This window comes from Malania oleifera, chromosome 2 (genome assembly GCF_029873635.1).
Source record: "Malania oleifera isolate guangnan ecotype guangnan chromosome 2, ASM2987363v1, whole genome shotgun sequence".
In the NCBI taxonomy this organism is placed as follows: domain Eukaryota; kingdom Viridiplantae; phylum Streptophyta; class Magnoliopsida; order Santalales; family Ximeniaceae; genus Malania; species Malania oleifera.
In genome coordinates, this window is record NC_080418.1 from 53,902,394 (window position 1) to 53,929,696 (window position 27,303).

A 27,303-nucleotide genomic window follows, 5' to 3' on the forward strand; every position below is an offset into this window, starting at 1 on the left:
GTTGATTCGTTCGTATGTGAGATTGTGTGCTTCTGTTGCACCTCCGTTGACAAAGAACAACATACAAGAAGTTCGAGTCCATTATGATTCAACAAGGCTACAGGAAGACTACTTTTGATGATCGTGTATTTATTCAAAAATTCTTTAATGATGACATTATTATTTTGTTGCTTTATGTTGATAATATGCTTATTTTTTATCACAATTCTTCTCAGATCGACAGGTTGAAGAAGGAGCTTTCTAAATATTTTGCAATAAAATATTTAGGACCATCAAATCAAATCCTTGGAATTAGTATCACTCGTGACAAAAAGAATAAGAAGTTGTAGTTTTCTCAAGAGAAGTGCATTGGGAAGGTATTTCAACATTTTTGCAGAGAAAAAGCTAGAGTAGTAAGGGCACCTCTTGCTACATACTTTAAGTTAAGTACTAAATAGTCTCCTTCTAATATTGTAGAGAAGAGAGGCATGCAAAATGTTTCTTATGCATCTGCAGTTGGAAGCTTAATATATGTTATGGTTTACACGATGCCAAATTTAGCTCATGCAGTTGGTGCAATTAGTCAGCTTTTCTCTAATCCTTGTAAAGAGCATTGGAATGTGTTGAAGTGAATTATGAGATATCTCTGTAGCACTACTAATTTGAAACTTTTTTTTTTAGGCCTGGAAAAATTGTTCTTGTTGGCTATACAGATTCAGACATGGCTAGGGATTTGGACTCAGGGAAATCTACTTCAACCTATTTGATTGCCTTTATAGAGGGAGTTGTGGCTTGGCAATTCAGGTTGCATAAATGTGTTGTTTTGTCTACTAAAAAAGATGAGTTCATTGTAGCTACCAAAGCATGTAAAGAGTTATTGTGGATGAAGAAGTTTGTGCATGAACGTGGGTTCACTTAGAAGAGGTATCTGTTATTTTGTGAAAGTGTTATTCATCTTAGTAAGAATCCAATCTTTTGTGGTAGATCGGAGCATATTGATGTGAGATATCATTGGATTCAAAATGTTTTGAACTCTAAGTTGATTGAACTTGAAAAAAAAATGCACATTGATGAAAATATTGATGATATGATGACAAAAATGGCACCTTTTGAGAAATTTGAGTTGTGTGGAAAGATAGGCAGCATCAATTTTCAATGATAAGATCGTTAAAGTGTCTCCTTCCTCTCATGGGCTGGAGGGGGAGATTTGTTAGGTTCATCCCGAACTTTTAAAAAAAAAACAAACAAGAAAACAAACAAAAACAAAAACAAAAAACAAAAAACAAAGGGGCAAGTTTTTTTAAAAGTCATTAGGGCTCAATTCATAAAGCTTCTGATGCACGGTTGGAGGGCAAGAGAGGCAAATAGTAGTTGCGGTAGTTTTTGAAAAACCAAAAAAAAAAAAAAAAGTTGCAGATTTTTAGAATTTTAGTCAAAGAGATTTTGATCAAGCGATTGATCTGAGGATCATTCGTGGTCCAATTTTTATGACATTTTGACAACACGTTTAGGACTCACTAACCTTCAATCTAATTAATGATGGAGATCAGTTTTGGAGCTCTAAAGATCTAGATTTTGGTATCAAAAGAGTGGCTGCGTTTTGGGTAATCTCTTGCAAACTTCTTGCAATTTATTTGTGATTCTTATATATATAGATTTAAGGATCCATTTTTTCTCTAAGTTGTGATCATTTTGTGATATTTTAAGCTGCTATAAACTTGCTCCTTAAATTATAGTGGATTTTATTCAGTCTCATAGGCTCCACGGTTTTTACCCTTCACATTAGAGGGGTTTTCCACGTTAAAATCATGTCGTTATTGGGTGTGATTTTTTCGTGTGCTTCTAACAGATTTTGATCAATTGAATTTTTGCTAAGATTATTGGTTATCATTGTTGGATATTTTTTTCTCTTCACTAGTTTATTGACAGGGAAAGATTTATCCGTTGGCTTTGGTTTTGTTTGTTGCCTTGTTTATTTCCAAACACCAAAATCTTGAATAATTGCATATTTTCTTAACCTTGGCTTGCATATTTTGTTATATCTTTGGAGGTAGATTAAAATGCAACTACTTAGATAAATTCATTTGGTGTGTGCCAATTTTCCTTTTTAGTCATTTATAAAAAAAATAAATAAATAAACAACATAATTAAACTAAATTAAAAGTTTCCTACTCTCTTTTTTTTTCCCATGCTATCAAAAGACTTGAAACGAAACATATGAGAAATAATAAGTAGAAATAAGGCAACAAGAAAGTTTCTATTCTATATACTCCAATCAAACAAGTTAAGGAAGATTGGGTGGGTAGTGGTCTAGTGGGAGTTTAGGGTTTGTAAGTTAGTGGTATGAGAGGAGTTACATCTTGTTGTAGTATGTAATTGTTGCAACATATTATATGAGGCCAAAAAATGGATTAATTCAATAGTAAGACATTTTAAAATTTTGAACTTTCAAGTTAAACTTTAAAGGAGGCCGAAAGAGGTGAGATGGGGGATGGATTATCTTACCTTGTGTAACTCATATTCATTGTGAACCTTTAAATCAAAAATATATATAATAAACCCAATAGGTAAAGCCAAATATTAATGCTCCATGATCTTAGATTTGAGTTATATATCCAACTATCAAGATTATGCTATGTTTTTTGTAAGCACAAAAGGAAAAACTTATTGTTGCCCTGCAGTGAGATCACTTAAAATGAAAAAACAAGCAGAACTGCAACGAAAAATGAAAAGCGATATTAGTACAAACTAAATGAGAATTAACCTGAGAGTGAGTGTGGAGAGGAGAAGGAGCTTATAGGAGCTGGTGGAATGGTAATCTTGGAGAGATCTCATAGCCCTGTTGAAGAAGGAGGAATAAGAAGATGAGCCCCTCATTTTTGGATCTCTCCGATGATGTTGAATCGATGTTAATTCTTCTTCAACTGCGATCCGAAGTGCATGCTTTAATGAATTTATATGTATGTATAAATTAAAAGAAGGGTTGATTGGTTTGTGATTGGTGGGATGAATGCATGGATGGAGTATGGAATGTTTGGGATTCGTTGGAAACTCTTGGGGTTTACCTATATATATATGCACTATATGCCAATTAACTTGTGTGTCAGTGGAGAATCCGAGGTTTAGGTACATTCATCTTTCGGAAAGTGGTGCAGTTTCTGGAAGAACAAGCGAGGCACAATAGGAAACAAGATACAAAATGTAAAGGGCTATCAGATAGGTGTCACGAATCTAAGCTTACTCATACTTGTAAGAGTCCCTGCTGTTCATTCCTTTTTTAAAAGAAACAAAAAAAAAAAAGTGATGCTATTCATGACAAGACAAAAATTACAAATGATGTGCCATCCATCATTTATTAAAATCTTATATTTAAAATTTTTAAAATTTATTTTTAAAAATTAAATTTTTATTTTTACAGCATTTAATATGAACAACTGTGAACAATTTTGACACTGTTTTTATATGAAAATAGTTTACTTTTTTATTTATAATTTTTCAAACAATTACAAAAATGCTATTGGATTTTATAATTTTAAAATTTATATAGAAAACTTGAAAAATATTTTTTAAAATTTTTTTTTATAAATTTCTAACTCTTACTTTACGTATGAGAGCATCGAATACGAATCCTGAACTTTACTTAATTTGTATGAATTATGTACGAAGTTTCTTCATGAAAATTCACGCAAATCCAGTGCCCACCCCAAAATTCATGATTCTAAACATTATCTTATATAAAATTTAAAAAATTTAAAAACAAAATTTTTTTTTTTTTTTTGGACTATATTGAAATTCAGAAATAAAATTATAATTAATTTATTTTAAATCCATACAAATCCAATTCTAAACCTCCAAATACTACCTCAATGAATTCTAATAAATCATATGATATCACTCACTGCTGATTTTCTTTCCTTTTTTTTTTCTTTTGCAACGCCTTAGTTGTGATGAATAGACTTTTCCTACCTATAGTGTTCGCACAACACTTGGTGAGAACTCTTCTCAATCAATTCAGTTAATGTTTATTCAATGAAGCCTACATGCACAAGTATCACATAAGTCACCTAAATTATAAGAAGGCAAAGTAAAAACTATAAGGTGATATTACATGTAACCACAAGCACATATTGGGAAAACTATGAAAATATGAAATAGTTATCAAACAATAACACAGTGGTAATGCCTGCATTCCAAGAATGATTGCTTGCTAATGCCTGAAGTTTATTAAGGCCTAAAACAGTGGTATTGTTGTGTTTTTAATTCATTTCTTTATCTTTCTTCTTCATCGTATGCTTGTGGTTTGATCCGATTGTCAAACGTTGCGTGTTGGGAGGGTTTTCATGAACTCTAGGAGGATGTTGTTTGTTGTATACTTTTGATTTCCTACTTTATAGAGGTTGTTTGGTACTGTTAGAGTTATTTGTTGGTTCCTTGGGGTTGCTTGGAGTGGTGGTAGCATTTATATATTAATTTTGTAGTGTTGTGGCAATGCTATGTCCAGTTATTAGGGACTTGTTCGTGGTTGAATCAGCAATTGACTCGTTTGTGGTTCTTTAGGTTGGTCTAGAAGTTCACTTTTGGAATTCCAAGAGCATTTTTTTTGTTGATGTAACAAGTTTGTGTGAGTGTCGAGATGATGTCCTCAAATTCCAAAAATTGTGTTTCCATCGTCAAGCATTTGTTCAAGTGAAAGGTGAACTATAACTATTTCAGAGGAAAAGTATGTATTCAAGGTTCCTATAATATCAAACATCCCAATAAGTATCTCATTACATTATATCTTTTTCCTAGAAGGGTAATCCTATAGTTTGTCATCTGGTTTCTCTCACACGAGTCCTTTAAATTATTGACTCTACTGCTACTGACCATGTGCAAGGTGTAACCAACTTCTTTTTTGTGCTCCAATATCTTAAAAATCTACCTCAAGTTACCCTTGTTGATGGGTCGACAACTACAGTGAAAGGGATAGGAACAGTGAATCCTACTCGCTATATCTCTCTTTTTTGTATACATTCGTAAGTCCCTTTTCAATCTCATGTTAGTTTGAAATCTTACAAAGGTATTAAACTGTTTTGTAACCATCTATCCTAATTATATGATGACTTAGAATCTAAAAACAAGGAAGACAATTGACACAGGATATAAGGCTTATGTACTCTACTGCTTTGAGTCGCTCTCTTCTCTCATTGCCTACACAACTGCTGCTATATCGGTTCAAATCCATTGTCGCCTTGGTCATCCGTCCTTGGACAAATTAAAATAGCTAGTCCTACCTTGTGTTCTATGTATAGTCTTGAGTGTGAATCTTATCAGTTGGAAAAACTTCATTGTGTTCCCTTTGCTTACTGATTTAACAAACATGCAGATAGTCCTTTCGTGCTTGTCCATTCTGATGTTTTGGGTCTGAGTCGTGTCATGTGATCAAAATTAGGATTTTGGTACTTTGTTAAATTTATTGATGACAACTCTGGAATGACTTGGTTGTATTTAATGAAATATCATTAAGTTGTTTCATATCTTATGTGTCTTTTGTTCTCAAATAAAGACTCAGTTTGATATGTCAGTCAAGATACACTACAAACAAAAAAAATAGGTTTTTAGTGACGAAAGTATTAGTGACGGTTTTAATTTCGTCACTAAAAGTGCATAGTAGTGACGGTTTCTAGGTTTCTAAAAATCATCACTAATAGTTGAAGTATTAATGATGGTTTTGACAATCGCTACTAATACTGAACTTTTAGTGACGATTTTCAATTGTTGTCACTAAAAACAAGTTTTCCCATTCAAACCATCGCGGGAAAACACATTTCGCTCAAAAACTATCCCGAGAAAATATTAGTGACGTTTTTTCGGGTTTTAGTGATGATTTTACAACGTCACTAAAAGGCAATTATTAGTGACGATTGATTAACCCTCACTAATAGTATACTAGTAACGGTTTCATAAGACGTTACTAATAATACATGTTAACTGTAAAAAAGTCAACAATATTAGTGACGGTTCTTAGAAACCGTCACTAATAATCCATTATTAGTAAGTCCATTTGAGATTCTAGAAAGGGTGGGTCCAGTTGCCTAACGATTGGCATTACCGTCAGTTTTGACTAGAATCCATGACGTATTTCACGTTTCTATGTTGAGGAAATACGTCTCGGATCCCTCTCATGTGATTAGTTATGAGGCACTGGAGCTCAATGATACCTTATCTTATGAATAAATGTCAGTGCAGATTCTAAACTGGAATGAACAAGAGTTGTGAACAAAGAGGATTCCACTAGTAAAGGTATTATGGCGCAGTCACATAATAGAGGAAGTCTTATAGGAATTAAAGGAACAGATGCGCTAGAGATACCCGCACCTATTTAGTGGGAACCAAAGTTAAGGTATGTATTTTGATCTGTGTAGTATAGGATAGGTAGTATTTTGGTTTTTAAATAAAAATGGTTTTGGGGAGAATTTTCTTTCAATGGTAGTAATCTCCTGTAATCACAGTATTCTTCCACCATAAGTGATGGTAATTAATAAAATGGTGGTATTTTTATTTAAGGATGGAAAGGTGATAGATAGCAAATTTTGAGGACAAAATTTTATAAGGAGGGGAGAATGTAGAGACCTGGGAAATTTGAAATAATAAGGAAAATAAGAAAAGAAGGAAATTCAGTTTGAGAAGCCCAAACCGTCGACAGTTTCGTGAGGGCTGTAGAAAACTATCGACAGTTTTCTTTTTACTGCGGGCTAGTTACAGGTAAAATGGTGAAAAAGGGGCGGGTTAAACCCAAACTGTCGATAGTTTTGTGAGAGAGGAAAAACAATCGATGGTTTTCTTTGCAGTGAGCCCTATAAGAAATGTCCCGTGGGCGTTTTGTTAAACAAAATAAAAATCACTCTCTCTCTTTCGTAAACCCACGAACCCCTCTCCTTCTCTCTTCGATTTCGGTTTCGTTATAGTTCAGATTGATGATCAGGAACTATCACGAGGTTCCTGAGAAGATTCTTTGCAACTTAGGCAGAAAAGATTTTCAATTTAGGGTACCAGGGCACCATCCCAAAATCAAGGTGAGAGGGGTATTTTGGAGTTTTAAAGTTAATTTGGAGTATATAGAGCTTAGGGAATATTAAATGTTAATATTGTGGAGGTTGTGTTGAATAATTTGGGAAAAAATGAATTTCAGACTTTTAAGCTGCAAATACCGAGGAGCGTGAGTTTTAGGGTGTTAGTAAACCTCTCAGTAAGACAAGTAAGGGGAATAAATTATAGTTGGCTTTTTTGAAAAATTATTGGTTGAAAATTATGAGAAATTGAAATAGGATATTTTACCTGCGAATATTATGATATGAATATGAGATAAAATTGTGTGGCATATGACTAATACTGAAACATGTTTGAAGCAGGGCTGTGTAATATGCACGGAGAATGATGAGAATATGATAAAAACATATATGGAAACGCTTTACTGAGAAATATTGAATAATTCAAATATCTTTTGTTCATATAACTCAATGATTTTTCAGGTACATGACCATCCCTAATCTTGATTTATGTGTCATTAACTAGTTGGTTAACACATTTTCATAAAATGTTATGGTCATTACTTGTTGGTTGCATAGAGGCATTTTTTGTCTTAATTCTTTTAAACAATTGAATCATGTATGTTTTGTCTATAATTTTGAAATAAAAGTGTGATCTTACTCTAAACATGACTTCTCCTATAGCCATATTAGATTGTGCTAGTTCCAAGTCAATCTGATTTTGATGATAAACAACTATTTTGTATTAATTGTTTTGTGTTATATTTGTGTACAAACATGTTCAAGCCATTAGAGTTAAACAATTGAGAAGACTTAAAGATTTTATTGTCTATTTGCATTTGAAGTTTCTCAATTTAGTTGTAATGTGAAAATCTCTATATCATTTGGAACCACTTAAGAAAAGTACTTATCTAAAAAGTACTCGTCTAAATGTTGTATGAGAGTACTTATTATAAATAATTTTTTAGATAAGTACTTTTTTAGAAAGTACTTTTTTACAAAATATTTCTCAAAAAAAAATAGTTTGGAAAAGTTTTTTTTAAAATAAGTACTTATTTAAATGTAAACCAAACATGTCTATATTTTTTAAAGGCGATGACTTAAAAATGTAAAGGTCATGATACAACAACACTTAAATTAGAAAATATGCAAATAAAACTAAGAGATTATTTCAAACTGCTGCCAAGGGCAATCAGTTGGCCTAGGTGGAATGCCCAAGCAGTTGATAGCCCACTCGTGGCAAGTCAACCAACCTAAGCAGAAATCTTGAGCAGTCAATGATCATAGAGAACAATTCAAACATCTTGTTTTTCAAAGATTCCGACAATCATTTTTCTACTCTAATGGCTAGTGCCAATCATCCGACTTATGAGCTAGGTCAACCAATCTAAAAAGAGAAATAACTCTAATGGAACTCTATTAATATGCCTTATTAAGCCAAGGAACTCAGCCAAACAAACTGTATTAAGTGCTCAAACTCTTCTCTCTTAATTTATTTTCTGCCTTAGTTTGTTCATTTTTAAGGAACTTCCCAAAATCTTGTGTTATCACTTTGTTTGTTCTCTAGAGTTTTCATTTGTGCTTCAAACTTATATTACCATCCTTATGAGGATATTTTCTCTTGCATTCATCTTTTGTATTTGGTGACCTTGTCTCCATTAAAATAAGGGTATAGTGTAACCTCAAGGTGATTGACTTTGAGAGAATAGGCGTAGACGAGAATAGTTGAACCACTATAGAAACATTTGCATTTCTATTCTTTATAACCTTTATTTCAATTACTCAATATTCATATATTTGGTTGAATTTATTTAATTTATTCTGAGGTTGATAAATATCTAATTTTTATAAAATCCAATTCACCATACTTGGGTTGCCACTTGGGCTAACAAATTGTATTCCACCAATTTTATGCTTAGCTAACACATTTGATAAGACAGTAATTCTAAATAGGCATCATTCTTATAATGTGATTTTCATTGTTTCTTTCAAAATCTTCTTTATAATTTTTTTGGCTGTGCCCATCAGTCCCCCTCCATTTCCCAATAACACTTGAACTCGGCTACTGTTTGTTGATGTGATTCAATCTCTAAATCTCTATATTTCTCGACTAATTAAAGGAATTATACTAAGATAATTCAAATATATATATAAACTTTAACTTGAGAATTTTCTTTTCATCCTTTCAACTTTATTGTTATCAAATAGCGGAATAGGTTCAATTCCAGCTTATCAAAGGATTTTGCCTAACACTGTGAAGTGGCTTGCTTGCAAAGAAACAAACTATGATTTTAGTTTCAGATCTCTATAATTTTCGGGTGGGTTTTCTATCCTAACATATATTTAGTTTGAATCGAATTTAGTTAATTCATTCTCAAGAGGTGTGAAACCTTGTTCTTCTTGCTCCATCATAAATACATATTCTACTTCTAAAAACTTTTTAACTTTCCATATTTCCTTGCGCAATTACTAGCAATAACCATTTTTTGTAAAGTGAAAACAAATCAAAAAATATTATTAAAATATGATAAATTACAAAAAATCAAAATCAAAATCAAAGAATACTTTAATAAAAATTAGAATTACTGTCATTATTTTACTTCATTGTTACATTCTCATGTTAATCAGTATCTAAAACAAAAAAGGTAAGTAGAATTTTTCATTTTTTCACTAGACTATCATGTTCAAAAAAATTTTCATCTTCTTCATACAAGTATGACATAATGTTTTGAGATAGGAACGTTTCCTATCGTCTTTAACCTACAAAATGTTCAACCCTCACATCTGTACTGCGCAAGTAACTGGGTGGAAGCTCTCGAAGTGCACCACTGGTTGACATGGTGCATAACTAAAATTTTTCCAGACGCGCAGACGAGGGGATTCAATGTTCGCCAAAACACATGAAAGGTCCAATGGCCATGGTTTCTCAGCTCTCCGATCCCTTTCAACAACACAAGCGATGATTTCTCAACTCTGCCGTCACCGGCCATTAGGTGCGGCCTCGGTGCAGAATGATAATCTACTACTACCACCTTTATAACTAGAAATCTAATGTATAGATGACCTAACGAATGCTCGTGCAAACAAAAAAATCTGCAGACTACTGGGGCATAGATAATCCATTTCATCAGAAAATGTTTTCCAAAATGACTATAAATTAGGTGATCCAAAGGCGTCTCATACATAACTCATGACAAAATGTTTCAAATTTATTATAAACTGCGTTAGCCCAAAATTGCAACAGATGCCTTTTTCACTTAACAAGCAGCTGCGGCGACATGGCCCCAACTCTGCACACGGCGAGGCTTTCCAACACTTGCAGATTCTTCAACAAATAATAAGCCCATTAGCCTTCAGCAATCTTGAGATTACCAACGTCTAGTGCATTGACCTACTGGGGTAAAGGAAGTGCAGCAACAATTGCAAGCACCTGCAAAAATGGGCACAACAGTTACTGCATAAGATCTCTAGTAAATTTATGGATGAACGTGTCGTTATAATGACATCAAAGATAAGTGCTTTATCATCTTCAAAAACAGAAAATGGCTAAGGGGAATTTATTTCAATATGGAAAATGTTTCAATGACATCTAGAGTAAGAAAAAAAAAAAGTTTCAAAAAGTAAATGTGGAAAATAATTATGATTACCGAAGCTGGAAGTCTACAAAATAAGTTATAGAATTCAACTTCCAATGTTTAAATGTAGTGTTGTTATTTAACTCCAATATCCTGTCGAATGCAGAGGAAGAAGCTGATGGCAACACGTGATTTCTGAGTTTTTCAGACGCTACACCCATTTCGGATCAGAGCGTAGAGCATAGTTAAAACTCAAACTAGCGCAAGTACCCTGCTAAAGAACAACATGCGAAGCACTTAAAACCAAAAACAACACAATCAGATTATATTCCACCCATTTTGTAAAAATACTTCTTGATATGAATCCTCTTGCAAAGAATCAGCTTCACAAAATAACGTGAAATCTGAATCATTAAAAAAAATATATATTAACATATGACTTCAAAAAATACTGAACATGGAATTGCGAAGAATATTGTCTTCACAAAATGAAAAATAAAATCTATGATATTCAACAAATGAATTTCAGGAAAAAAAACCAAATGTGAGACAGAAATTTCGCATCAAAATACCATGAATCCTAGAAAATTATTTGTAATACTAACTAAAATACTAACTCACGTGCTTTTCAAGTTCAACCAAATTGTTATATCTAAATTCTCAACAATCTATCCACAATTTCAAAGTTTGAGACAACCAAAAACATGACACTACTAATGTAGTACAAGATACAGACCCATTGAAAACACATCAAACCACACCATAATCCATTAGAATTTTAATTTTACACGTTTCTCTTCACAATCAAAAAGTAATACAGATTTAAAATATAAGAAATGCCTCAGCTAAATCCATTAATATCATGTGAAATGTAGCTTCACCAAGTAGGTTCTCCCTGCAAAACAGGGTCTTGGCTCCAATACACCTCAAAAACATGGATTGGATCATCACAGGCATTGTTGATAATATTGAACAAACAATATTTTAATTTTACAAGTCTCTCTACACAATCAATAAGAAATACAGATTTAAAATATAAGAAATGCCTCAGCTAAATCCATTACTATCATGTGAAATGTAGCTTCACCAAGTAGGTTCTCCCTGCAAAACAGGGTCTTGGCTCCAATACACCTCAAAACATGGATTGGATCATCACAGGCATTTTGATAACATTAAACAAACAATATGTTAAAAGTAACCAAAATACAAAATATCCAAGCAATAAAACATGGAACATCAATAATAAGAACAAAATTAAGGTATAGCTAAGAAAACTCCAGCAATTTCAAAGAAGAATGCATCAACTACGAGTATGTTTTCCCTAAAAACAGTGATTTAATTTAGTTACGTCTAAAAAAAATGGATATATCGTCACTGGACTCTATCATTAACATGAAATGACACTGCACAATTGTAGGTCAATCAAACAACAGTACAAAAACGCAAGCTTGCGAAATGTTTATGTTAGGGAGTGTTTGAAAACAATTTCAGGATACTCCTGTGGGTAATATTTTGCAAGTAAAAATCTTGCTTTGAAAAACTTTAGAGCATTTCTTTATCCAACGCAAGAGAAACAACTATCCTAAAATGCTTCTACAATCAAAGTGCCATATTTTGTATTAATTCAACTAAGTTATTTTAATTTTTAGTACAAAGGTAAGAACACATAATAGATCTAGCAATCGAGAATTATATTCTATAACATTCTCTAAAAATTAAGTTAGGGGCTCAGAATACATAACAGCTGTATCAATCAGGAATTTTCTGAAGCAGAACTGGCATAAGCTGAATGTTCATCCTCACAGCCAAAACACACTATAAACAAGCAGAAAAAATCAGAACTAGTACCAACAATAAATCAAAGACAAGCTATAAATTGAAATTGGCTCATATTAAGAAATTCAACCATTTTTATCTTTTGTACTTCATGGATTCTTCTCAGAAGCGCGGATAAAAATTTAATCATCGCCAAAATTTTCAAATCAATAAAAATTATAAGATTTCTCTATCAAAAACATTCTAGTGCGAGATTGTGATCGTGCGTGCGCGCGTGCGTGTGTGGAAACGCAACTAAGTTATGGCGGTTGTTTTTAGGGGCAAAACCCACGAAAACAGAAAGCCCCCACGTTAACACCGCCTAAATTCAATATATGCCTCCATGACTACGCTTTTTTTCCAGAAGTATTAGAATAAAAAAAAAAGCTAAAGGTGAGGAGAGGCAATTGATTGACACTACAAAGAGGGATAGATGTAGCCGTTGATTTGACACAGATCAGCCGAGGAAGAGTTAGGGCTAAACTGCAACACTGAACGGCAAAGGTATAGCACGAGCAATGGGGCGCTCTTCTTCACTGAGATCTTCAGAGAAGCCCGGGGTGCGTCGTGCGATTGATTCATACAGAACCCAAAATATAAAAAAATATCTTCCAAACCCTAAACTTATACTGCAGACAAACCCTCGCAAAACCCTAGCTTGGGAGATGATATACAGAGCTGGGGAGCGCCGGTTTATATAGAAAGGCTTGAAAACCCTAAAGCCCCAAAGGGCCCAGCCTTTTTCGGGTCGCCTCCGCGCGAGCACGTAATGGCGATACACTTGCGCAGCTCGGATCTTTACGCGGGTACTACGGGTCGCAACCGGGGCCCCAACTACGGCCGGATCCTTCATCTTACAGATTGAAGCTTAATTTAGTCAAAATTGAATTAATCAATTGAATTGATAAATTTGATCGATTCAATTTGATTAAAAATTTATTCGGTTCAATTTGCTTTTCATTTTTGTTGAATTTTGATTTTTAGTTTTCGATTCAATTTTTTGGTTCGATTGATTTAGTTAATCGAATTAATCGAATAATATAAATTAATAATAAATAATTATATCTATTATATATTAAAATAATTTATATATATTACATATATATACTAAAATTTTATTTATTTTATATATATTAAAATATTAAATCAGTTAACCAATTTAACCAAAGTTCGGTTCAGTCGGTTTTGAATTCAGTTATAGAATTTCGATTGATTTGATCAATAAAATTTTTAACCAAACTAACCAAATGCACGTCCCTACTCATTACTTATCCATTTAAATCAAATTTATGTTTAAGGGGATGACTTGTTTAATTCGATCCCAATCAAATTGATAAATGGATTACTCAAGTTCAATCAATAATTTATTAGATCACTCATTTAATTATTTATAAAAAAAAACTTATTAAGTTTTATATATATATATATATAATTATATTTGATGTATGTATGATATGAGATACAAGTTATATTACCATATTTTTTAATATTTACAAGAAAAAATGGCAAATAAGTTTTTTTAAAGTAAAAGATTAACATCAATATATCAAAGAGGGAACACAAGCTCAAGTCTAAATAAGAATAGTATTGTTGCTGAATGAAAAGCTGAATGACCTTCGAAATGCTTTCTGATCACGATCACCAGAAAAAGAAGAAAAGTATGAATGGTTTGGAGGATCCAAGGTGTATTCCAGAGGATCACTCCGATGCCTAAGTAAGGAATTTGCTCGAGAGGTTTTATGCAACAATATAATAGGTTGGAATGAGATGCCTTACCTCTTCATGGTGTCCCTTTTTATATTGGTGAGGTTTGACCTTATAGTGATATGTCATTTATGAGAGTTTCAAGGCACTAATGTGAATCACTCTAATTTTTATGGTTATTACAGCATTAACGTGAATCACTCCGGCTAGACGATTGACTTTTGTGGTTTCATAACAGCCCTCATCAATGCAGTGCTTTAGTATTCTCTTGGTTTATTATAGGTGTCGATTTGATAGTTGGTTTTCTTAATACTGATATATTTGGGACATATCAGTTGCCCCCCCTCCCCCCTTTCAGGTTTCAAATATTTGAAGCTTGCTCCTAGAGTTCGAAAGTAGCCTTTTTTTTTAAAATAAAATAAAAAAAATAACTAGTCACTCATCCAAGTTGGTGTCACTGTGACTTGCCAAGCCGTTTCTGCCTCGTTGTTGGCTCATTCGAGCCGATCTTGCTACTGAGCTGGTTACTGTTGGGGGATTTAGGAACAATAATCACACACAAGCAAATATAAACAATCAAAATGGAACACTAGATTTAATGTGGTTTGGTCTAATGTGACCTACATCCACGGAGCACACCGAATTTCACTATAGACTGGGAGAATAATACAATGAGGAGGAGGAGCACCTGCTCAACTCAACTCTCTCTCTCTCTCTTTCTCAAGCCAACTCTCTGTTCCTCACACTCTGCACACTCTATTATGCGCACACACTCACTACAAACTATACACACACACACACACACACACACATCTCATTTATATAGCCATGGATGGGGGGTAAAATTCAAAGGTTGGTGGCTTAATTTTAGTATGGTGGGCGGGGTTGGTGGTCGTCGGTCTCCAACATCAACAAAAGCAGCTGGGTTGGTGCAGCTGTCGACGACTCCATCTTCTGCATCTCAACAATATCCCACTTGGAGACAGAGGCACCATCTCCTCCAATGTATAGATAAATGATGTACTCACATATGTCTACAAGCATGAAGACCAACTGAAGTTGGGCACAACTTCAGCTTCTTTATAGTCACAATTGGTGAAAGGATGTCAATGTAGTCAATACCTTCCTTCTACTCGAAGCCTTCAACTATCAACCAAACCTTGTACCTCCTAGAGCCATTATGCTCCTCTTTGATCCTATACACCCACTTGTGAAGAGCCTTCTTACCTTTTGGCAACTCAGCTAGTCCCACGTTTTGTTGGAGGTGAGGGACTTTATCTCATCCTTCATTACAAGCTCCCACTTGCTCGAATCTACCACTTGACATGCTTCATCATAGGATTTGGACTCTTCTTCATCTGTAAGAAGTAAATAATCTATATACCTTTTATTTGGTACATGGGGCTGAGAAGATCTCCAAACCTATGGGGCTGGAGTAGGAGGTGGTGGTGTAATAATATGCTCCACTGATTCCTCCCCCTAAGGATTCTCGACATCTTGCTATTGTGTCCCGACACCTTCTGGGACATCATCCACGTCAACATAGGTTGATTCATTCTAAACTAGTTCGGTGGATTTTGTTGTGTGTCTATCTTTGTACATCATCTTTTCGTTGAAGATCATGTTTCTGCTTCTGATCACCTTCTTGTTTTCATCGTCCCAAATGTGATACCCATACTCATCTTCGCCGTAACCGACAAAGGTGCATTTATGGGACTTCGAATCAAGCTTGTTTCTAACATGATCACTAATATGTACATATGCAACACAACCAAAAACTTTCAAATGTGAAAGTCTCACCTCTTTTTCACTTCATACCTCTTCTGGTAGCCTATGGTCCAATGGTACTGATGGACCCCTATTAATCAAGTATGTTGTTGTTCTGACTACTTCTGCCCAAAACTGCTTTGGTAAGCCTGACTGGATACGCATGCTTCTGGCTCTTTCAGTCAATGTTCGATTCATCCGCTCAGCTATGCCATTGTGCTAGGGCGTACTTGGAATAGTTCTTTCCATCCTGATACCGTGCTCATAGAGAAATTTCTTAAACCTGGTGTCTTCATACTCACCACCGTTGTCAATTCTCAGTTTCCTGATTTTCAAACCAGATTCATTTTCAACCATTACTTCCCATACCTTGTGTTGATTTAGGTGTAATCCCAAGAGGGAGGTGAATTTGGTATTTTAAAAAATTCTTTGAAATTTTATTCACCACTTAATCCCTATATCTAAATGTAACCAATTACTGATCAAGTTTGTGTGAAATTATCCAAACAAACATACATGCAATGTAAGTAATGAAATGTAGTGCGGAAAGTAAAGAGATAAGGGAAGAGAGAATGAAAATACAGTTTTTATGAGGTTCAACCAACCCAGCCTACATCCTTGCCTTGAGCAACCCACTCAAGGATTCCACTATAATCCCTGCTCCTTAAATTGGGACGAAGGTTCCCTTACAATCCGTTGCTTACAAGAGGTACAACTTCCTCCTACTCTGCTACTTACAAGAGATACAGTTCTCTTTTTAACCTAGTTTACAACCTGAACCGTGAATACAATGAAATCTGTAAAATACTCAAAGTTGCTTCCAACAAAGTTAGTGCGTACAATTCAAATTCTTAATACATTAACATATGATGAAACTTGAATGTATGAAATGATACAATCGTTTATGAATGAATATACGTCAATATGCAAATTCTCCTTTTACCAAAACTCTCAAGTAATGATATATTTAAATGTTTTGGAGAATATTTGGGTTCTAGTTCACTATGCGAAAATGCACAAATATATCTTATGTGAACTTATTCAAAAACTTTGTCTTGATTATTAGATCAATCAAAATCAACAACTTTCTTTCAAATATTCAATCACACAATGATCTTTGTAATATGTATATATATATATATTCCAAAGATCAAACACCAATGTAATATCTTTTAGAAAAATATCCTTCAATAATATATCGTTATGAACTCTATGGATATTCAAACAAATAGTCTTATAATATTAAAACTATCAAGTCTTTGAATGAAAACTCACTTGACTCAAGAATATTTAATTAATGACAAAATCGTTTCTCAAATGATAATCTTATCAAAATTATCTAATATATGCAAACTCAAGATCAACCTCTTAACACATATTCAAAAATGAATTTTGCAAAGAAAAACTCTTTGAAAAAATATATATCAATCAAAAAATTAGTATATATAAAGAACTCTTATGAAAATAAATATTAACGTGCAGATTGATTTACTAAACTCAAAACCAAACGGAATGCACAATGATTGCTAGATTGTCTTTTGTAAATCAAGGTAGCCTCAGCTCAAATTCGATGTAAGAACTTTAAAATCCCAATCTAAAGTTTCAGCAGTATGTTCCAATTAAGCTAAACGTGCAATCTCCTCAAGCGAATGCCAAAGGTTTGTTCTTGTGTATTCTTGTTGATCTCTCCCTTTGCACTAGGGTTTAGATGATGCATACATAAGTGCTTTACCTTTAGAATCAATCTTGACCATTGGATTAAAAGATATCTCGTGAGTTCTCTTAATAAAAATTAAATTTTTAAGTTTTCCCTCAAGTTCAGACAACTGAGGTCAAGGGCCCAGATGACTGAAGTTCTTTTTAAGTTTTGAAAAAATAACCTGGACGCAAGGTCAAACGATTGAGGTTGGGGCTCAAACGACTGAAGTGTTGGGTTCAGCTGACCGAAGTGCGAGTTTAGTCTTCTAAGGTGCTTCTGCCAAGTTTTGAGTTTCACTAGAAATTCTTCAGGCGACTGAACTTAATCTTCGGTCTTTTGAAGAAATTCTTCATACAATTGAGGTTAACTTTGGTTTTCTGAATTTGCCACTTCAGACGACTGAACGTTGACTTTGGTCTTCTGAAGTTCCAAATTCCTGGATTTTTTCTTTTAGTTTGAAAAATCTGTTTTGCTTTCTTTCTTGACTCTTTTATAAAAATATTTTCTGGTTAACATTATTTCTAAGTCCATGAATGTCCCCTAATGATGTTCATGAAATGCATGAGTCCTAAGATCTTCTAGTTCATGATTTGAGCCTCAAATTAAATCATATGACAATGTAAATACATGAATTCTAAGTACCCATTCCCATGATGTTATTGAACTTGTCACTTGTATCTTCATTCTTGTACTCTTTGAGTTCCATGGATCTTGCCAAGATATGTATGCTTTGTTCTTTATGGCCTCTATGAATTATTATCCTTCCATGCATGCTAAATCTAGTTTCTATTCACAATCTCAATGCACAGATCAAATATCAAGTGATTTTTCATTATCAAAATTAGATTGGACTCATAGAGTCAACACCTTGAAAGCATCAAAGACTTCCAACTTATGTTTCAAAAAGTAAACTCATACCTTCCGATAATGATCGTCAATGAATAAGATGAAGTAATTCCTTCTGCCTATGGATGAGACTGGCATCGGTCCACATACATCTGAGTGGACTAGTCCTAGTCTCTCTCTCTTTGGGGTATGGGTGTATGTTTGGAAACTGACCCTCTTCTATTTGCCAAGTATGCAGTCCTTGCACATGTCTATCTCTACTGACCTTAGACCACTCAATTTTCCCTTTGAGTGCATCACCCTAAGTCCCTTCTCACTCATGTGACCGAGTCCTTGGTGCCAAATGTTGTTGTCTTCATTTCCTTACAGCAACTGAAATGGACATGTAGGCATTAGAGGTTAGATAAAGTGTTCTTTTTTTCTTACCTTGTGCAATTGTTAGTACGCCCTTTGAAATCTTCTATTCATTACTAATGAATGTTGTGGTGTATCCCTCATCTGCCAGTTGACCAATTGAGATCAAGTTCTTTCTCAGGTCTGGAATATATTTGACATCCTTTAGCTTCCATACTGACCCGTTCATCTTGATCTTCACAATTCCCGTGCCAGCTATGTCACAAGGTTGATCATTGCCAAGGTACACCTTACCGAAATTACTTGGTATGTACTTTTTTAGGCAATCCCTACTGTAAGTGGTATGAAATGAGGCTCTGAAGTCTAAGACCTAAGACTCTTGTTTGCTCTTAAAAGAGACTATTAGTGCGTTTTTTTCTCTCGAGGAAGAGGTGAGATTTGCTTCTTTCTTCACCTCATATTCCTTTCTTTGACCTTTGCACTGGTTTATGTAATGTCCAAACTTTCCATAGTTCCAACACTTAATGTTCTTTGTGCCCTGGGAACCTCTGGGATTTCTAGATCTAGACTGCCTAGTCCTTGATCTGCAGCGATTGTTTGATCGCCCATGCCCAATTCCTTTCTCTCGGCTTTCCACATTCAAGGCTGAACTTGAAATGGAGGCATTGTTATTGCATCCTAATCTCGTCCATCAAAATCATGCTAATAACCTCATCATACTTGTTGGCTTTTTTAGCCCAATCTCTATTTTGATGCTGACAAAACACCAGTATCTTATATGTATATTTAATATGTGAACAAGCTTAAATTTTAGCACACATAAGGAAAGGAAAAATGGAAGCCAGAATAGAACTTAAAAGCTCACATCATCTAGTGTATTCTAAGAAGCCAGTAGAGCAAAGATGAAGAATAAGACTTATATTTTAAATTTGTAATGCATTTTGTTTTATATTTGGTCTGTAATAGTGCATGGCATGTATGATGTGAATAATAAGCTCAAATGACCATAGTTGACTTTAGGGAATCGAACAAAGCCCGTAGACTGATCCTAGGACACAATACCCTTAATCTAAAATACTATAACTTATTCACAAGGGTTTCAAAAAGAATTTAGGGTCAAAATAGGGGCAAAAATCGGTCGACCGATGCTAGGTTTTTGGGCTTAATTAAAAGCCTTGGTTGACCGACCATCGCAAGGTTATTTGACCTTGGTCGACCGAACTGAGAAAGTTGACCAAAGTCAAAGATTCGGTAGACCAAACCCTTAACAGTATTAATGCCTCGGTCAACTGAACCAACCAGAAGTCAACATGTTGACTTCGTTCGATCGACCATTCTGAAATGAACGTGTCTTCCATGGTTGACCGAACTCACACGTGTCTAACCCCCAACTACTTGGTCGATCAAACTCATAGTTCAAAGTGCCATGGTTGACCGAACCTCATGAACGGTCAACCAAACCTTAGCCATGGTCGACCGAACCTCATAAACGGTCAACCAAACCTTAGCCATGGTCGACCGGACCTATGAAGGGTTCAAAATCGCTTTTGGATGGTCAACCAAAACCTTAGTTCAAAAATGTCACAGTCGACCGAACTTAGTGATATGGTTGACCAAGCTTAGTGATATGGTCGATCGAACCTCTCGGGTTGTCAAAATTTTTACTATAGTTAAATAGGGTTACTTTTCATTAAACCTAATTAAATATTTTCAAAAATACCCTTTGTGTCCCCAACAGTCATATTTTCACCTAACTCTATAATTAATCAGCAGAGTAGCCCAAAAATTCTCTCAAAGTTTATACTAAATTTTTTACTCTCTCTTATTATTCTTTTGATAAATCTTACAAGAGAGCATTGTTTTTGAGCATTCACTTGGGCATTTATTTTTTACAAATCATTTAACTCTCTTTTCATTCTTTATTTGAAAAATCTATTTTGGAAGATACGTTTTATTTAGGGCATTGTTATTCAAAGCATTTACTCTTAATATTCATATTATGAATATCATTCTTTTTTTAGCGTAAGCTTATTGAATCTCCCATACATTTTATTGATAAATATCATTGAGAGAAAGTTTATATTGGTTACCTTGAAAGACTTGAGCACATATATTCTGTGCTAGGAAAGTCTTCTTGCATTTGTGCTCACCTTGATGTACATTGATTTACAAGATCATTAGAAGGCAAAAACCCTAGCTTCCTTTGAACAAGTTTTTGAAAATCTTTTGGTAAGAGATCTTTTGGGGTTGAATCTTTGAAATATTCACTGTATACAGTTTACTCAAAGATTCTAAAAGGTTATTTTAAGAAAAATCACCATACTCACACTGAACTTATTTTCATATCATACGTGAGTGTATTTTGAGCTGTATTGTTGTACACATCTGCTTAGTCTACGAAGCACATTTGATTGTACACAAATTATTGATTATCTGTTGTATTCCTGACGTATGGTCTGAAGAGGGAGACTAGCCCCGTGAATAGTCCCAAACTTGCTCAGACCCAGTTAGGAAAGCATCAGACCTGGTTAGGAAAACTAGGTGCACCATCCTGGTAAGCTGTTGTAAACGGTGTCGCTCCACCCACAAGTGAGCAACTTAGTGGAATCATCTTGCTTGTGAGCTTAAGGTAGGGATGTAGGTAGTATTGGCCGAACCCCGATAACATACCGTGTGTCTGTTTTTAATTTCTTGAACTTTATATTCCTGCGCATGTATGTTATATTCAATAGATTGTGAATGTTATGCATGATTTAATTTTCGCATATTATTTTTATCTGAGCAATTGGTATATGCTTAGAAAGACCCTAGTTTGTGTATTATTGCTGCTAGTTTAATTGAACTTGGGAGAAAAATTAAATACCCAATTCGCTCCCCCTCTTGAGAATACAACAATTCCAACAATACTTCAGCTTCGATTTTCCCGCGGAGCTATTGATCACAATAACAATATCTTTCTAACTCTCAGGAAACTGACTAAGAATCAGTAGGGGATGAATTTCACTATCAAACGTAATTCCAATTGAGGCGAGTTGATCCAAAAACTCGTTGAAATTATTCAGATGTTTGCTAAAACTTTCACCTGCAGACATGTTCATGGTAAATAACCTTTTCATTACATGTACCTTATTCATGACTGATGGCTACTCATACATATTGGAGATCGCATCCATAAGAGACTCGGCGGTTGTCATGTGCCTGATATTGAGGGCAGCAGACTTTGCCAATGTCATCTTGATAGCTCTAAGAGCTTTTTGATTAAGCAACTCCCATTCGTCCTCCTTTATTGATTCTGGCTTTTTTCCATCAATGGTAAGTGCAACTCCTTACCAAACAAGTAGTCTTCAATTTGCATTTTCCAGAAACCAAAATTGGTGTCGTCAAACATCCTGATCTATAAGCTCTTTTCAGTTGACATCTTAATTCACCTATCTATAGATGAAATTAGCTCAAATGTACAATACGGTTGGATTTGGAATGGCCAAAAACAATATGAATGATTCAATTCGTTCGAAAAACAGATCCAAAATGGCTCCAAAAACTTTGTCAAAGTTTCTAGTCAACCTTTCGTTAAGCTTAACGAAATATTCTCTTTTTAACAGAATATGTTGACGCCATTACTAACGCTGTTACTAACACTGTTACTTGACGCCATTATTGACATTGTTTGCTGACATGGCAACATGGGGCCTGCATATTGATGTGGCGCTGTGGGACCCACCTACTGAAGTGGCACTATAGGTCGGCTGACTGAGCGACACGTGTCGTGCGAGTGGCTGCTGACCATGTGCTAATATGGCGTTGACACTGATGACTGACGTGATGCTGACGTCATTCTGACATCAGCCTTCTTCAACCTTCAGTCATCGCCATGAGATCACCGGCACGTGGGCGTGCGTGGGACCACCTGTCGAAAATTGGGAGGCACGTGATTGCGCGTGGCTTCGATGACTTACTGCTGGAGGTGTGTGTGGGTGCGTACGGGCTCACCTGACCTCCATTTGATCTCTAGTTACCACCGTTGGCTTCATCTCGACAAGAGGAACATGATGGTGTCCTCAAAACTTAGTTTTGAGATACTGGACAGAGGCTTTGTTTTGACGATTTTGCTTCGATCTCATGATTTTGCTCCAATATGGCTCTAATACCAATTGTTGGGGGATCTAGGAACAAATCACACACAAGCAAATATAAACAATCAAAATGGAACACCAGATTTAATGTGGTTCGGTCCAATGTGACCTACGTCCACGAAACACACCGAATTTCACTATAGACTAGGAGAATAATACAATGAGGAGGAGGATCACCTGCTCAACTCAACTTTCTCTCTTTCTCAAGACAACTCTTTGTTCCTCACACTCTGCACACTCTATTCTATGCACACACTCACTACAAACTACACACACACACACACACACACACACACACACACATCTCATTTATATAGCCATGGATGGGGGGTAAAATTCAAAGGTTGGTGGCTTAATTTTAGTATGGAGGGCAAGGTTGGTGGTCGCCGGTCTCCTACGTCAATGAAAGCAACTGGGTTGGTGCAACTACCGATGATTCCATCTTCTGTATCTCAATAGTTACACGACTTTCTGAGTCGATGTCACTACCAAGCCACCTACGTGGCTTGCCAAGACATTTCCATCTCATTTTCAACTCATCTGAGCCGGTATCGCTACCAAGCTGCTTATTTGAGAAGATGTCTTTATTGAGCTGCCTACGCTGCTTACCAAGCCATTTATGTCCAGTTGTCAGCTCATCCGAGTTGATGTTGCTACCGAGCTAGTTACGTAGCTTTCCAAGCTAATGTCACTACCGAGCTGCCTAGGCGGCTTGCTGAGCCAATGTTTTAGAACATCCCTTGATCCGACTAGCTAAAATCCGAATAGCTCTTTGTGGTAATGCTTATGCTGACTAGCTACGGTCCGACTAGCCCTTTGAGTGGTCATTCGTGCCGACAAGCTTTGATCCAAGCAGCACTTTGAGTGGCTTTTTGTGCCGACCACCTGTGTTCTGACTAGCTCTTTGAATGACTTTTTCGTACCGACGTGCTATGTTCTGACCAGCTCTTTGGGTGGCCTTTCATGCTGACCAGCTGTGTTCCAACCAACTTTTTAAGTGGTCTTTCGTGTCGATTAGCTTGTTTTGATCAACTCTTTTGATGGATTCATGCCGACCAGTTGTGTTTCGACCAGCTCTTTGAGTAGCCTTTCGTGCTGACCTGTTGTGCTCCGACTAGCTCTTTGAGTAGCCTTTCGTGCTGACCAACTGTGTCTTGACCAACTCTTTGAGTGAATTTTCGTGCCGACTAGCTGTGTTCCAACCAGCTCTTCGAGCGGTCTTTCGTGCCAACCACCTGTGTTCCAACTTGCTCTTGGAGTGGCTTTTTCTTGTCGAGTAGCTCTTTGAGATGCTTTTTGTGCCGAGCAACTCTTTGAGATGCACTTTGTCCCGAGCAGCTATTTGAGATGCACTTTGTATTGAGCAGCTCTTTGAGATGCTTTTTGTGCCAAACAGCTCTTTGAGATGCTTTTTTATGCCAAACAGTTCTTTGAGACGCTTTTTGTGTCGAGTAGCTCTTTCAGATGCACTTTGAGTTGGTTTTTCCTTCGTCTCATGAGCTATGCTCATCATTTGGGTTATCTTCAGGCCTTTTGATCATCAGTTGGGACGATTTTCTTTCACCTCATGAGTCATTCTTACCAAATGGGTTGTCTTCGGGCCTCATAAGCTTTGCTCATCAGTTGGGTCGGTTTTATTTTGCCTCATAAGTCGTGCTTATCAATCAGGCTGTCTTTGGGCCTCATGAGTTTTACTCATCAGTTGGTTCGATTTTCTTTCGCCTCATGAGTTGTGCTTATTATTTAGGCTATGTAACTTCATGTGAGTCATATTAGCATGTTTCTCCTCAATGTTTGTGCTTGACCAGGTACGATCCTCCCTAGAATATATGCTTGTGCGAGACTTGTATATTTTTATTTGAGATTCGAGTCTCCTTGTGATTCCTGCCCTCTTTTGATGTGTGCTTTTTTGGGAGATTAGAGCCAGCTTTGTTCTATAAAATGCGCTTACTCGTTCATTCCTTCCTTGTCTCCACTGAAAGCTTCTCTTTATGTCTGCTAGGTATGCTCTTCCATCCTCCTCTCTTTTGTTTGCTTTCATTGTGTTTGTTTATTTTTCCTTGACATTGTGTGGTGTTATTTTGGCTTTGTTCTTTATGTGTTCTTAAATGTTCTTCGAGTTCTTCACGTGTTCTTGAATGTTCTTCACATTCTTCACGTGTTTTTGAATGTTCTTAGTAGATTGTTGAAAGTAGGCCACGTTGATTCTTCTTTGTGAAAAGTACAAGTTGTTTTTTTTTTTTCTTGCCCTTTTAAATTCTACTCCCCATAAGGCCTTCTGAGGCTCAATCCACGCCTCCGACCAACATAAGTAGTGCTAGGTCTTACCTTACCTATGATGAGTTGCGTGACATGCGTCGTTTGTTTGCCATTTTGGATAGCATCCAACTCAAGCTGCCCACCAGCTCTAAGTCAGCTCAACAACCAGGCCCCAACAAAATTTGCCTATATACAGATTATCTTGACCTTGATCTTAGGCTGCCCTTTTTTCCTTTCTCTTCTGATCTATTCCAATTTTACAATATAGCTCATTCCTAGCTGCACCCCAACTCATTCTTGACATTTGTATGTTTTTCCGTGTTCCTTATCCAAAGAGGTCATCAACCCATAGTATCTTTATTTCGGAGCCTATTGACCCTGTTGGTCACATCCCGATTTTGATATTGACAAATACTTTTGGTATTTAATGTTTTCCAAGTTTGTGTGTAGGTTCATATTGGTGAAATCAATTGATGGAACATGAAGACTTGAAGAAAACAAAGACCTTGAAGCTTTCTCTTTATTGTACTTTATATTATTGCCTTATTCGGGTTTGTAATAGTAACATAGGGCAAAGGTCTGTAATAATCTGCATTGCATGCATATAGGAACTTATAATCACAAGACCTTAGAGAGACCTTAGGGGTCGACCGATACCAAGTTTTTTGGCGTACTTAAAAAGGCCTTAGAAAAAACCTTAGGTCCCTAAACAAGTGCACAAACAATCCCCATATCACTTACATAATCAGGGGAGTTAATTAAAACAAAAATTGGACTTAATTGAAAATCATGAAAGAGGTCGGGCGACTGAACCTGTGGCGTTCAAAACGCCTCGACGCCCGAACCGTGGACAAGTCAACATGTTGACTTGGATTCGGGCGACCAAACATATTTGACCGCATTGTCCACAGGCAACCGAATCCCTAACCTGACACCTTTTCACCAACCCGGGAGCCCAAACATTACGTTCAAATATGCCTCGGCTGACCGAATTGGCAAGTTTGGGCTACCGAACTTAGCTTCGGGCACCCGAATCGTGAACAAAAACATTCTATCTTTTGTTCAGCCAATTAATCCCAAACTCGGGTACTCGAACTTCGAAAAAGAACTTTTTTTGGTTGAGTCTGTTCGGGCGACCGAAGCTTGAGTGGGGCATCCAAATCTCTCGGGTAAAATTAAGTTTTACTGAAAATTAAATAGGGTAAATGGGGTTAATTTTTCTAAACATGTTTTAAAATTTTTTAATTATTCCCATTAAGTCCCCAACAGTCAAAAATTTTCCCTTGCCTATATAAATAAGTTCATTTGCTTAGATTAGCAAGGATTAACAAAATTGATTAGGGCCAAACTCTCTCAAATTCAAAAATCCTTATTTAGTCTATAATACTCTCATACACTTCAAAACTTCATTTTCCTTTATCATTCAAGTGTTGTGAGTATATTTAGTGTGCTTGTGCATCATTCTAATTTGCCTATACTCTCATTTGCTATATTGATTGTTGGATTTTTGTTGAGAGTAAAACTTTAAATTCTCTCATCAATTTTATTTGGTAAATATTGTGTGGGAAGACTTAGTGGCTTGTGGTTCTTGCATTGTCATTGCAAGTTACCTTAGCCTATAATTTTTTGTGTGTGCAAAAATATTTTACAAACTCAGATTTGAATATCTCATTGTGCATTGACATTGAGAAAATTGTTTTGGAGATATTCTAGATTTCTATTAGTTTGAATCTTGGAAACCCTTAACTAAGATTGAGAGTTTATCATTGCCTAGTTTCAAAGATTAGCTTGTATAAACACTTATGTGCATGACTTGAGATAATCACTATACTAAGTGTTGATTGCACACGTAGGGCACCGAACTTATAGTTCTTACATCATTGAGGTGTATTGATTATATTGTGCACAGTGGCACATATTCGCTTATGTAAGAAGCATTTTCGTGTACAAAAAACTTTAGACACATTTTTTGTATTCCAGGCATGAGCTTGAAGAGGGAAACTGGCCCTGTTGAATAGTCCTGGACTTGCTTAGACCCAGTTAGGAAAGCTAGGTGCGTCATCCTGGTAAGGCGTGTTGGTTAAGGTTAGCCCTGTTAATTGACCTGGTTGTAATCGGTGCCATTCCACCCGTTAAGTGTGCTT

The 27,303-nt window shown here is 35.7% G+C and overlaps 1 long non-coding RNA gene and 6 other non-coding genes across 7 annotated transcripts; all 7 read right to left on the reverse strand.

The window, feature by feature from the left end:
* Positions 1 to 10,101: 10,101 nt before the first annotated feature.
* LOC131149457 (uncharacterized) lies at positions 10,102 to 13,063 on the reverse strand. Its single transcript, XR_009135221.1, has 2 exons — positions 10,655 to 13,063; positions 10,102 to 10,437 (listed from the first exon to the last, which is right to left on the reverse strand). It is a non-coding gene; the product is annotated as an uncharacterized LOC131149457 (long non-coding RNA).
* On the reverse strand, positions 10,705 to 10,811 carry LOC131150051 (small nucleolar RNA snoR97). Its single transcript, XR_009135437.1, has one exon. It is a non-coding gene; the product is annotated as a small nucleolar RNA snoR97 (small nucleolar RNA).
* LOC131150037 (small nucleolar RNA Z278) lies at positions 11,421 to 11,537 on the reverse strand. The gene has a single exon (XR_009135423.1). It is a non-coding gene; the product is annotated as a small nucleolar RNA Z278 (small nucleolar RNA).
* LOC131150038 (small nucleolar RNA Z278) lies at positions 11,627 to 11,742 on the reverse strand. The gene has a single exon (XR_009135424.1). It is a non-coding gene; the product is annotated as a small nucleolar RNA Z278 (small nucleolar RNA).
* On the reverse strand, positions 12,302 to 12,394 carry LOC131150036 (small nucleolar RNA Z223). Its single transcript, XR_009135422.1, has one exon. It is a non-coding gene; the product is annotated as a small nucleolar RNA Z223 (small nucleolar RNA).
* On the reverse strand, positions 12,466 to 12,553 carry LOC131150059 (small nucleolar RNA U36a). The gene has a single exon (XR_009135444.1). It is a non-coding gene; the product is annotated as a small nucleolar RNA U36a (small nucleolar RNA).
* LOC131150060 (small nucleolar RNA snoR134) lies at positions 12,829 to 12,970 on the reverse strand. The gene has a single exon (XR_009135445.1). It is a non-coding gene; the product is annotated as a small nucleolar RNA snoR134 (small nucleolar RNA).
* Positions 13,064 to 27,303: the final 14,240 nt, after the last annotated feature.